This window comes from Alligator mississippiensis, chromosome 11 (genome assembly GCF_030867095.1).
Source record: "Alligator mississippiensis isolate rAllMis1 chromosome 11, rAllMis1, whole genome shotgun sequence".
NCBI classification, from domain to species: Eukaryota; Metazoa; Chordata; order Crocodylia; family Alligatoridae; genus Alligator; species Alligator mississippiensis.
Genome location: NC_081834.1, coordinates 22,356,776 through 22,369,728, shown reverse-complemented (window position 1 = coordinate 22,369,728; position 12,953 = coordinate 22,356,776). Strand labels below are relative to the sequence as shown.

Sequence of the window (12,953 nt, the reverse complement as noted above, 5' to 3'; positions counted from 1 at the left end):
AATTTGATAAACCGATCTAATCTAAACCGATTAAGTCTGATACTACAACCATCCAGGTCTATCTTAGACTGGGTTCCCCCATTCTTAAACCAGTCTGTGTACCCTGAACTTCTGTTCTGTTATAGGTTTAGACTGGTTTTTGATTGCTTATACTGGTTTATGTGTAATGTTTGTACCTGGCTGGAAAGAAAGAGCTATTTGTTTCAGATTCCTCCTCCTGTGCATTAGTCGGTTCTTAGACACCAAAGCGATGGGTGCCTTTCAAAGACAGCAGACAGTCTGATTAGATGTAGGCATTAAAGATATCTGTCTCAGAGTTCTCTCTTGAAGTTGTTGCTTGATGTAGTGTGTTTTTTCCTCCAAAAACACAAGCTTCTCCCTTTCTACGTAGATACACTCTATTTCCTATTTATTTTCCATGTAATACATCAGAGTAGAGACAATTCTATAAATGCTGTTAACCATCAGGGACATTAATAACTGTTACGTTATTATGGGCATATGGAAAACAGCTGGTACTTTTTTGTCTAAAAATATTTCAATTTCATTTAAAAATATTCTCATTTTGGCATTTACTGCAATAGAGATCAATTCTGTCTTCAGATCTGCAGTGCAGAGCTATAAAACTTCAAATGATGTATGCATCAGAAATGCTGGAAACTGGTCTTGCAGGAATCTGCCAATCTTCCAGAAGTGTGGCCCTTGGCTGTGATATCTGAATAGCAGCAGCAGGAAAAGTCTGGCATAAGTTGTGGGGGCAGAATTTAAGGTGGTGTTAGCGTTGTCTCAAATTGATATTAGAAGCCAAGTTACCGAGGCATAACTAAGAGCATCCTTAGAGGAGCCACTGGAGAGCTACCTAAGTTACCACATATTTTTCCTTTAAATCAATTCTTCAAAGGTAAAACTGAGCCAGGGAGGGCCTTGGAAGATTTTTGGTTTACCAGCCAATTAGTGAATTACAGTAGTGTTTATACATATTTTTATTCATTGGCTAAACTTTGCATAAATGGTAACACTTCACTGAAATCAATGGAGCTGTGTGGATGTGGAAAAGCAGAGAAATTGGCTTATATGTGGATAATTTTTTTCACTGTATTGTCTCACAACCCTGTTTATAAGGGGACATGGCAATGGCATATACAAATATGTAACAGATATTTTCTTGTCTGGCTTTGGACATATATTTTGAATTAACAACAGAAGAAAAGTGGTTGTCCACTGGCCGTACAGATGTCCAGTAGATCATTAACTCCCCTGACTGTTTCTCATGTAACCATAAATGACTATGTTATATCTATAGGGGAAATAATCAGGAAGATTGTTTTGGACTTGGTCAGTCAAGATGAGCTTCCTGAGGACAGGCAGGGGCTGGTGGGACTAATCACATTAACAACAATTGATCAGGGTAGAAAAGGGAGGAGTGTGGCCAAAGACATGAAGCTGGAGCGGTCTTTTGGAAACTCCAAGCAGAATTTGAAGTTGAGGACTTCTCACTAGACCTAGTACTGGTGAGTACACACCTGTTGGCACTTGGTGATAAAAATGCCCTGCATACTGCCACTAAGCTGAATCCAGGCTTGAGGCCACACAATTTAAAAGTACATAGTATGCTGCTGCAAAAGTTTAGTAATTGTAGGCCAAAGCTATGAAGACCCTTTATTATATCTATTTTCCTGGCACTTCCTGGGTGATTATTTAAGCAGCAAAGAGTTGCACATACAAACAGAGAGAGTTGTACTCTGCCACGTGACATCTGAAACCATGTTATCAATAATTAGGCCTATATTAAGCATAATTCTAACAAAGCTTTGCTGACAAGTGTGAATGAAATTCTTTCCCCCTAAGGAACTGCTGAAGAGTATGTTTAAGGAGATGGTAATAAGGATTGTTTAGTACACAAATGAAGATCCCTCTTCATAGACAGGAAAACTGTTCTATGTAACAATTACCCATTTATCATAGTGCAGACTTGCTGTGGAGTCATTTGTTTGCATTTGCTTTAATTGCAGTAGCAGACTCTTACTAGAGAATGGCTATGACATATGGTAATTTCTTTGCTTTGTCCTATAACTGAGGAGGTATAGCTGAACTGAACCCTTTGCATGTCTGAGAGTGGGAGCTGTGCAGTGTAAGGACTGCTATGACTGCTTATGGCTTTCAGCTTAGATAACTCCTGTGCAATTAAAGAACGTTGATGAATCTTTCTCCCACGCACAGTAGCAGTTGTGTGAATTAGCTCCTAGCTATACTGTGTATGTAACCACAGTGAGAGACCTTGTTACAACAAAGATGTCCCTCAGTGGACAAACCACATCTTGTGTTTTTGAGCTGTTACAGACCAGTAAAAATCCTTTCCTATTGAAACTGATCTTTTTTACTTGTGAATCTAAGTGTTTTTCTTTAATATTTAAAAACCTACTGGAATATACAAGTAACAGATTGGACCTAAGAGCAGTTAAAGGACATGATGAACATGAGTTTTCCAGTGTTCCATCATGTTCTTAGCACAGTCATCTGTGTCATAAATGAATTTGATTATAATAAATGTCTCCTACAATTAGCAAACTTACCAAGCAGCTTTATCTGTCTCTTGGTTATGTACTTCTTCTCAAAAGGAATTCACTGCCATCTTTACTGTATTTTTGGGAACACACTTGAATGCATGGTAGTGCCAGGGTCTTCAGTGTAAGTGTGTATTTTATTACAAGACAGAAGAAATATTCAGCATCTGGCAACTTCAAACCAGCAGAGCAGATGGAATATCTCAGCAATTTTTAAAGAAGGCTAGTTTAAACACACACAAGCAGACAGGATCCTGTATTCAGACTTCTCAAGTTCCCAGACCGCTGCTATGAACACGTGCCCATGTATAAAAAGGTTATTTGCTATAATAACTGAAAAGGGGCAGGGTTGAGAGTGAGGGCCAACAAGGCACAATTATGCTGTATAACCATGGGAGAACTTCACGGTGTCCAAACACAGAAATGCTAATGCCATCCAAGCCTATGAATGCACCAATTTGGGCATTCTAAACTTAGAAACAGTATTGTTTGTGGGTTAAATGCCTAAACACAAAAATAAATCTCTTTTCCTTCAATGTTTTCTAATAGCAAGAGTCATTCTATAAATAAGTACTTTCTGGGACACTGGCTGTTACCCTAGTAAGGGTAGATTTAGCATGGTGACTTGATTTGTTCTATATAAGTTATTTTATTAGCAAGAGTGTGCTTGGCTTGTATATAACAACGCATCTTTCACCAGGTCAGAGAGTTCTGGAGGCAGAGAAACTGCATTTATAAACTACAGGTACAGCACTGGTAGTGGCTGCCGCCTTTACTTCCCATGAATCTCAACACTGAAAGCAAATCCATATTATTGTCCTTGCCTGTTTTGTTACAAATGCCAATAAAAGGGCTAGCTGTACCAGTTGTTTTATGAGATGAGAACTCATGGGTTGGAATTAAACTGGGACTACCAATTAATTTCCCACAGGCAACAGTGATATCAGCTGAAGCCTCAAAAGGGAGGAAATTCTCTCTTTGAAGTCTGACTTGCAGATATTCCCTCTTACAATTCTGTACCTTTGCATATTTTGGTTGTTTTGGCAGTGATTATTTAAATTCATATAATACATCCAGAAAAACAGAATAAAGAAGTGAGCCATTCTAGTCCCTTAAGTAAATGTTGAGTTACTTTAAGAACAAATGTGCATGCCTGTTTAGTGTGATAATAAATTACAATCATGCATATCTTATTTACTATAAATTTTAAGAAAACACCTCTCAATGTGCTGAATACTGCACTCTACACAAATATTTAAATACTTCCAGTGCTATTGCAACATTATGTTGATACCAAGTACAAACAAATGTCACCATGATAGATGCCCCTAATGAAGAATGTGCAATCATTTTAAGGAGAGTAAATACACGCTAAGAACAGGGACCTACTTCCCAAGGGCAAGAATAAAAACAGGAAAGCATCTTCATTAGGGCTAAACAGTAATAGACAAAACAACATACTCGTGCCAAAGGCTAGCTTTTCCGTAGTACTCAGGCAACCTCACCCTCCAACCTAGTGGTCCCTAAAAATTTCACAACCCCAAGTAGTCATAGAACAGTAGGGCTGGAAGGGCCCTCAGGACGTCATTTAGTCCAACCCTGCATTCAAGGCAGGATCATACCTGTCTGAACCACTCCAGACATATGTTTATCTAACCTGCGCTTAACCACCTCTCTGTGAAATCTGTTCTAGTGCTTCTCTTCCGCACTGGGATAAGTAGGTGTGACACCCAACTAAAAACATAACACTCCCCTGGAGCCTCTCTAGTGGGACAGTAAGGACAGATTAGAGCTCCTCCAGGAGAAATGCACTGCTGAGAGCAGAAGCTATCTGTGTCCAAATGCACGTACAAGAAGTTGTAAATTGGGTGCTTTGCACTCTAATTCAGGGAAGCCAGTGACATAGCTTGCTTGCAATGGCTTCAGGAAAAGCAGCTGTAAGAGGAGAAACAGTTAGATTTGGTATCTCTTGCTTTGCACACTAGCAGGCCTGCATGTGTAGGACTTCTAGATACAGGTATAGCAAAACCAGATGTGTCTATGCATTTCTGGCACTGCTGGCAGAGTAGATGGTGTGGCAATTTCCTGCTATCTCTGATAGTCCAGCATTTTCTATACTTTGAGATAAAGAGTAACTGCTATTCCAGCAGTGAATGATAACTTAGGGTAAACTGGGACTTTTTAGTGTGAAATCAGTAAAATGCTACATCGCATTTTGGATTAATACATCTGGCTCACAGACAGAACACATAAAACATTAGTATGCACACTGAATCAGGTTTCTGGATAACTAAATAATTGACAAAAAAAATTTCAGCATGTGTTATACTATGCAACTCTACATTCTGGGCATTAATTGGTAAAGACTTTAATTCTCTCTTATTAAAATATTGTGCTAATTTCCTTTCTTCCTCCCTCCCCCCCTTCACTATCATGACATTTTTTAGACATTTGCTTTCTTCAAAGAAACATTTATCTTCTGATCTTATAAACATTTAAAGAGAGGTTATTGTGCTAACTGTGTAACAAGGATAAGTAATTATAAGGATAATTGTTATCTTCATTACAGGAAAATTACACTTGTTGCTGTAAAGTCTTGCTGTGAAAATTATGTGACCAGATAATAATAAATTCTGGATTGTCATGACAGAAATATTTATTCCTCTAGGATGTATTAAACCTCAAGGATATAAGGAGGCCAACAATTTTGACAGCAGAAATATCTCATTAATTTCTCCAAAATAAAAGACCATTTAATCTTATTCCAGGCATTCTTCCCCAACAAGCAGAAATTATCTAGGGGAGAACTTATCTTCATGTCAAACTGGTATTTGCTACCGAGAATATGATATATGGTGATAAACCTTTCAAAATTATGTAACTATATTGCTTTTCAAATAAAGCACTGTTCTTTCTAGACAATAATTTGCATAAATAATAAAAGGTTGCTATTACGTGTTATTTAGGAATGATATTTATATGCATATTTGTCCAAAGAGCTGGATGGAATGAGGACCCAGCTCTTTAGAATATTTGAACAAAACTTTGGGTCCTGAGCACTTGAAAACATAGCTTTTATTGCCTCGCCGTTGAGTTACATTTCCAGGAACTCACAAGAACAAAGGACTAGAATGATATGACTGGAAGCCACTCTGACATTTGTTATTAAAACATTTTTTCTTCCCAGTTTCCATTAGCATATACTGTTGTTTCTTGCACAAGAAATGCAATAAAAGAACTTTTTTCAGTTAGTTCACTCTAAGTCCTAGTTAGTTTGAGTCATGATGTGACAAGGCAAACTTCCCCTCCAAAATGATGTTAAATAGGGTGAAGAAAAGGGAATTCTTAGGGACTTAGACATTTAAGGTTAGATTCACCAAGAGGAGTCAGATTCTGAGGCAGAGCTTAACTCTCCCACTTAGTGGAATTTGCAGCCCACAGTTACGTTAACTAAACCTGATTAGGGCTAGATATTTAAGAGAAGAAGCCACAAAAGAGCGAGTTAAGAATTTTGCCCTTTGCATGCACTCTAGATGCTAGTTTATAGGCTGGAGAGATTTGCATCCCAAAATTTGTGATTCATTGCCATAAAACTTCTCCAGAGGTTAGTGGCTTTAACCAGGTTAGTCCTTGAAAATGTATTTATCACCCTCCCACCCCACTTCCATCCAGGAGATACTGGTTTTGCTGCTTTCCACCCACACCCTTTTCTCCAATAGCTCACTAACTAGAGAACTCACTGTGGATTTAGAAGACCAGGTTCAAATCCTTAATCTATTTCATTTGAAGTGGGAATTTGAGCCCAGGCCCACCTGGGGTTCTGCAGTGATCTGGAAGCCAGGACACTCACAGGAACTGTTCTTACTTTACTGAGGGTTCCTCTAAGTACACACCTTTGGGTAAGGTAAGCAGACTTTTTCATTATCCTTTCATCTGTTTCCCTGGTAAGTGAGTAGGTCTGCTAAGGGAAAAGGGCTGTGTAGGAACCTATGCAATTGGGGGGGGGTGTTGGTTAATTGTGTAAGTGTACACAGGTGAGCAGAACCAACCACTTTTCTTGCTATGTGTTGTTAGAAGTCTCTTGGTCATACTAGTATGGAGGAAGCCAATGTTTTGCAGTGAAAATGAAATGGCATGTCTTTGATAAAATAAGGCTGTCTGGAATGCTTGGTATTGATATTAAACAAAGCCTTATGTGTAATCTGTTTGCTGAAAATGAACTGATACCTGATAGGAACAGGCCCTTGGATAGGGAGCCTATGCTGCTTGGAGAGGAAGGTGGGTTCCCTTTTGGATATTTATTTCTTTGCTATGTTTGTGTGTGTGGTGTTTTAAGAATAGTTCTTATTCTTTGTGGTTTGTCAAACTGTCTCTCTTCCTGCTGCCCATTCCCTGCTATATAGAGTACCAAGTGTGTATTTTTACATTTGAGATGCTAGGAAAAGCACATAAAACCTCTTTGCTTTTAAACTATAGAGATGCATAAAATTCCATGAGAAACAAATGAGACCAAGGACTGGGAATATCTATGGCACAGAATGAAGAGTTTAGGAGATACTGTGATGTGTAGAAAGGTATTGCTTTGTTACTTAATGTGATGCTTAGAAGTAAAGGGGAAAGTGAGGAGTCCATGGTTTGTCTGCTGTACATGGTCAAGGTGATTAGACCTCAGAGCAATATAACTTGAGAAATGGCTGAAGCTAATGCTAAAACAAGTATAAAATCTGAAATCCTTAAAATAAAACAAATTCCACTGTTATGACTCAAAGCATTGCATAATCCTGTTTGATTTTTTTTTTTTTTTTGGGTGGGGGGGGAGTGGGGAAGACCTTTACACATGTAAGGGGTGTCACTAATGATTTATGCAGAGCATAAATTTAAAAAAGCTGCTCCTGACTGGAACTGAAATGGCTTTGGCTTCCACTTATATGGCTAATGAGGGAACTATATGCATGTTCATGAATATTTTATGCACCTCAGTTTACTTCCTTGAGCCTAGCTTGTTTGATTGCAGGGCATTAAAATTACAGGTGGCCAGCTTATAGGAAACAAATAGGAACTAGAACACTAGCCAAAATGGACTAGGTCTTTAATAAAATAATGGGGGAGGTGCTACTGGGGATATGTCCTCTTGTTTGTCTTCAGCTAGACCATCCATGACCAAAATAGGTAGTTAGACACATTAGTCTGAAGTTAGTCAGAAGGCAGGGCAGAGTGGCACCTTAAGGCTCCTATACACAGGAGGCTGCTCTGATGTGCTGTAATTACTCGATTCACTGAGTCTGCCAGAGCATGGTAATTACTGTGCTCTAGCATCATGCGTATCAGCGTCCTCATGCTGAAAAAGGGCAGCGGGGCCCTTTAAACTAAAACTTGTTCGAGCTCTATTTCGAAGTGCCCCACTGCTATTTTTCAGTGTGGGAATGCTGAGACACGTGATGCTCGGGGCACTTTTAATTAGTGTGTCTCTTGGAGCTGCACTAATTAAAGCATTTCCCCCCTTCCCGCACATCTATAAATGTCCTTAGAGACTAACTTGGGGGTTGGCAGGGGGTCAGTAGTGGGCAGACATTAGGATGCTATTGCCACCATCAGTGCTCAGCAGCAGCATGGCATGGTAAAAGCCCCTCTCAGCCAGAACCTATAATGCCAAGCTGTAGCAGAGCTCTTCTCTGCCAGAGCCCCGGTGGCTGACCACAGTGCAAACACAAGGAGAGCCCTCAGCTGTCAAAGGCATGGCTCTATAGGAGAGATGGGGTCTATGAGTTGGAAGGTTGCCAGTCCCTGGACTAATTTAGAGAGGCATGAGCTTTCACAAGTAAGTAATCAGGTGTGTAAACTGTTGCTTATGAAAGCATATGCCTCTTGGCTTTAGTTTATAAGGTGCCATTATGCTGTTTTCTGTCTAGCAAAATCATTGAGGTTTCTTCTTCCCAAGCTTAAGGCTAGAATCAGATAATTCTAAGTGGCTACGAAGAACAGCTGAGAAAAGAGAGGACAAATAGGGGGCAGTGGTTAAAGATAATACTGTATTCTTGGCAGTCAATGTGAGAGTATGGTTGGGGTGGGCAGCTGTCCAACGCCCAGGGCCTGCTGCATAGAACAGAATCAGAACTTGCAAGGGAAGGCTATGGTTTAGGTGAGACTGTTGTACAGGCCTTTCATTGTTGTTTTCCTTTCCACTGCTTGTTATGTATTTCAGTGGGAATGAATAAAGCAATGCTTTTTTTTCTGAAGAAGTTGTTAGTGAATCCCTTTAGTCAGTCACTGGTCATGGCTGAGGCTCAGGGGGACTGCAGGTCACAAACATTCTTTGAGTAATGGGACTGCATTAAGACACCCAAAGGGTGTCCTTGAAGTGAGCACTTGAGGGATATAAAGAGAGCTCATTCTGTGACCATGACAACATGGAAAACTGCACCCAATTCCCTGACTCGCATATGAGGGTGGCAGAGAACCTGCAGGTCCTGTCTGTTTGCATTGAGTCGATTGTTGAAGACACAAACTCAAGAAGCACTGACCTAAAACCAGTCTCCACATAAAATATTCTCTATGCCATTTGAGAAAAGGACTTGCCAACAACCTCAAAACCAAGCATTATTTCACTATAAATGTTGAGATCCCTTTAGATCCTTTATGTATATAATTCTAATATGGCAATGTCTAACCACACAGCATGGATTGTGTTAATTGGGTGACATGTTCTACATGTGTTTATATTGGTGTAGCTCAGAGGTGTCAAAATTGCCCTGACCTGCAAGCCAGATCCCGATCACAAGGGCTCCTCCTGGGCTGGATCAATCTATCAGGCCAGCAGCAACTGCAGTGGGGCTGCGTTTTGGGCAGCGGCACAGGTCTGGGGGAAGGCAGTGACATAGGGCTGTGTTCAGAAGACAATGTGAAGTGCTGGCCAAGCAAGAGCATGGAGCCAGAGGCATGTGGCAGCATGGAACTGGGGGGCTATCACCAATGACCATGTCTGTATGGGTCCAAGAACCCCAGACTGTGTGGCAGGCCATGCCCCTCAACTTCCAGTGGCCCCCCAGACTACCAGGGGGCCAGATAGAGTGGTTCTGCAGGTCAGATCCAGCCCATGAGCTATATGATGGACACCCTTGGTGTAGATTATTTCGATATAGGCAAGGGAATAAACTATATTAGGATAAGTATGCATTTACAACCCCTAATGTGTATACAGTTATTCCAGTGTATTTTTAGTATAACTTGACCAGGAAAATAAACATGCGTGTAACTGAAATTGTTACATAGTATGACCATGCCAAAGTCTCCATGTCTCTGTTTTTCAATGTGACATCTAAACTGAATTTATCAGCATTGTCCAATGTGCTGGCAAATCAAGCTTCAATCAACCCCTTATTTTCAGATTAGGAGTACTAGAAAGGTATTCATCAACCACAGTAAAAGACAGCAGGCCTGTATGTGCAAAGACAACAGAAGGAAGCTGAATAGGCTTACAAGCATATTTTATGTTGCTTTTGGACATTCCCACAAGAGCCCCAAACCACTGCACTATGTTTTTAGAAAGATATTAAACAAACTAGGAGTGCGTGCTTTTTGCTAGGGTGTTTCACAGGCTGCTTACATTTAGGTAACACAACCCCTCAATTACAGGGTATGCAACTGTACATACATGTTTCCTTTTCCTTCTTAAAAGGATTAACTAGCAGAGATCTGGCCAGCCTAGTCTAAATCCTCCCTCTCTTGTTCTTTGAAGTAGAAAATTGACAAGGAGGAAAAATTGTTTCAATTTCATATGAAGGTAGCTTGGATTCTTCATACAGTTGTTGTCTTGGAACAGCTAGCTTGTCTGACTGGGGACTTACTGGTAGAAGAAAAGCCTTCTTCACCTGTTACAGTTGGTGGCTCAAAGGAACTTGTGGGTTGCATGCCACACGTCTGAGATCTAGAGCCCAATATACAGGTGTTGTCATGGTCATCTATTTCATTCACCTGCAGAATGGCTGTTGTATACTAAGGTGTCCCTTAAGTATGATCCAAAATTTAGGATAAGAAGCCTGAGGGCTTCCATATCTGCAGAGGAGGACTAAAAACAATGTATGGTCTAGATTAGCTAGGATACAGCTGACCACCAGATACATTCTCTGTACTAGGTCTCTGAAACTCTTCCATAAAGTCTTAATATTCATATTGAGTTTTTTTTTTTTTTTAATAAAAAAGAGAAATAGTTGGTTTTTTTTAAGTTGAAAACTTAATAAATGCTAACAAAGCTGTAAGTCAAGTCCAACGGCAAAGTGACTAAGGTAGAATTATTCCTAATGCAATTGTACTTGTATCAGAAAGGCGGACTTACATCTGTATTCTTCCCCTCCTTAGTTTTTAAATCAAGATGAATGTCTAAATGTTACAGCATATTCTCTATGTGGAGTTATAAGCCATTATTTGCTTAACAGTAATGAAAGAAAAATCTGGGCTGCATTAGGAGAAGGGGAGAGGAAACTAGATCATAAATGTCACATTTTTGTTTTGTTAGGGGTTCAGATTAAGGTGAAAAGCACAGTGTTAATGCTTGGATAATGATGCATCTACCCCAAAGTGGCATAAATAAGATACAGGCAATATTCCTTTAAAAGACGCATGCTAATGAGGATAATCTGGTTTTTATACTTGCTCATTGAGTCTATTACAAAACATGACTTATCAGAAGGAACATCCTGATAATGGAAACATTTTCTCTCTCATCAAGGAGTCCCTATTAAGTTAAACAGCACTGGTTGCAAATGCCTGCGCTGTGAAAATTCATTCCAAATGCAGCCTTTTACTGCAGGAAAGGCAAAATGAAAATGATCTTGGAAAAATACCAAACAGCCAGAGTGGCTTTTTTCTGAGGTCTACTTCATCGCTGCGGCAATGCATTTGTTGCAACAGTGGATTGTTTTGTTGGCCCTCAGTTTTTCACTTATATGGATGTACCTTCCTTCTATAGGCATCCTTGCTATGTAGTCACATAAGCCCACTGACTCAGGATCAAATTTTTCATTGCCAGAAAGGAAAAAAATCCATAAGCCATTGGCTGTGTATGAGCAGAGGAAAATCCCCTTTACTGAGCTCTGTAACAGAATGACATGTCTTCATGGTTAAATGTTTGCTGACCACTGTCCTTAGATTATAAAGCAGTTGCTTACACTGGGCCTCAATTCAGCAAGGTGCTTGAGAACACATGTCCTGGACTACTCAGGCTTAATTATACAGGTTGACTTCATCAGAAGTGGAATTTAGCTCCCTATTAGAAATGAAATTGCGAGGGGAAACAATTAATACATTCAACATAGTCATGCCCCTGCTGCTTCAGGTACAACCACAGAATCCCTGTATTTCACTGAACATGAGTGATGGGTTAGAGGACACACTATATATTTTTACCTGCTAAAATAATGTGACGGCTCAGCAGGGCTATCACTTGTGCTGAAGGTAACTCAGCAGTAGCTCCTGTGTTTGCAGTACTGAGCATGGATTATTGAGAGCCTGATGGACTCTGACTAGACACTGTTCTCCTTCCAGTACAGATGTAGAAATGAACACGTCCTCAAAGGAAACAGGAATATTTCTGAAGACGCTGGAAACAAGTGATCTCTCCATGTTGCCTCCCTTCCATCCATTTAATGCAGTATTCATAAAATGAACCCTTATTGGAGCTGCTTCAGAAATTCTAGCAGTTGCTCTAGGAAGGTCTCTGCAACAAGAACTTCCATCCTGAGGGACTAATCTTGCTGTCCTTGTCCTTGCTTGTACACAGCTCACCCTGACTTTAATGTGAATTTGGTCTGAGTAATGGTGGCTGGATTTGCTTTCTATTCAGATCTCTCTTTTCCAGTAGAGGTTAGAGGGGGTTGTTGTCAAGAACCTCTACCTCCCAATTCCCAGTCAAGGAAAAGGTGGTCAGAAATTGCTAAATCCTGTTCTGCAGGTCTCCAGTGGGCCCATTAAAGATGTCTTTTTGAGAATCGTGGACCATTTTATTCAAGTCCCAATTCTGACAGTCTATTTGATTCTTTCAAGTACAAGACTCCATTCTTCTCTGAAACACTTGTATAATGAAATGAGGTGGTTATTATCCTGGGTGGTAGAGAGAGTTTCATAAGACAGACTATACTTTTATTTATTATATTATAAAAACACTGACAAGTACTTTTAGGACCCCACTGTTCTGGGCAACACAAAGCGCACAGGAAGAAGATGGACCCTGTCCCAAAAAGCTTACAATTAAAGTAATTTGAAGTGTGATGACAGGATCCCTCTTTGGATGCTTTTGAAAGGAATATACTCATTCATCCTAATTAATACTAATCAATGTACTAGGACAGCCTAAGATTTTCCACAAGGCTTGGAAAAAGAAGAGCTGAAGTTTAA

At 40.0% G+C, this 12,953-nt stretch overlaps 1 protein-coding gene and 1 long non-coding RNA gene across 4 annotated transcripts in view; one reads left to right on the top strand and one right to left on the bottom strand.

The window, feature by feature from the left end:
- TNFAIP8L3 (TNF alpha induced protein 8 like 3) overlaps window positions 1-12,953 on the bottom strand; it is a 70,088-nt gene that overhangs the window by 14,228 nt on the left and 42,907 nt on the right. The gene's annotated exons all lie outside the window — the stretch shown is intronic.
- Window positions 6,055-12,953, top strand: part of LOC109280708 (uncharacterized) — a 54,229-nt gene continuing 47,330 nt past the window's right edge. The window contains exon 1 of one of the 2 annotated variants that reach the window (XR_009455587.1): window positions 6,055-6,468. This is a non-coding gene — a long non-coding RNA (uncharacterized LOC109280708). Of the gene's footprint in view, window positions 6,469-6,548; window positions 6,843-12,953 lie in introns of those variants that run through there. The other variant, XR_002087127.2, reaches the window with a different exon arrangement.